This window comes from Poecilia reticulata, unplaced genomic scaffold, assembly GCF_000633615.1.
Source record: "Poecilia reticulata strain Guanapo unplaced genomic scaffold, Guppy_female_1.0+MT scaffold_279, whole genome shotgun sequence".
Classification (NCBI taxonomy): domain Eukaryota; kingdom Metazoa; phylum Chordata; class Actinopteri; order Cyprinodontiformes; family Poeciliidae; genus Poecilia; species Poecilia reticulata.
Window position 1 is genome coordinate 53,516 of NW_007615058.1, and position 378 is coordinate 53,893.

Consider the following 378-nt stretch of genomic DNA (forward strand, 5'->3'; position numbering starts at 1 on the left):
AAACGGCCTAGTCCATACAAACAGCTCTGTTCCTCTGAAACTTGTTTAATCTCTATTGAGTTTTATGTGAGAAAATGATTGAGAATCATGTAGAGGTGATTTATCGTTTCCTCAAAACTTAATTTATAGTTTCAAAAAGCCCCCTTTACTCTGATGAAGCTAAATAAAATCCAGACTAACTAAAAATTACCAACATGCTCAGACCATAAATGTTAATAATGGAAATGATTACTGATGCATGATGAGGAAGAAGGAAGTGATTCTGCATTAGTTTATCATAAACAAATCCAGACGGAGCTTTTAGAGTCACAGGACAAACAGATCAGATCAGATCACTGCTGCTGCTGCTGCTGCAGCTGCTGCTGCTGTAGCTGCTGC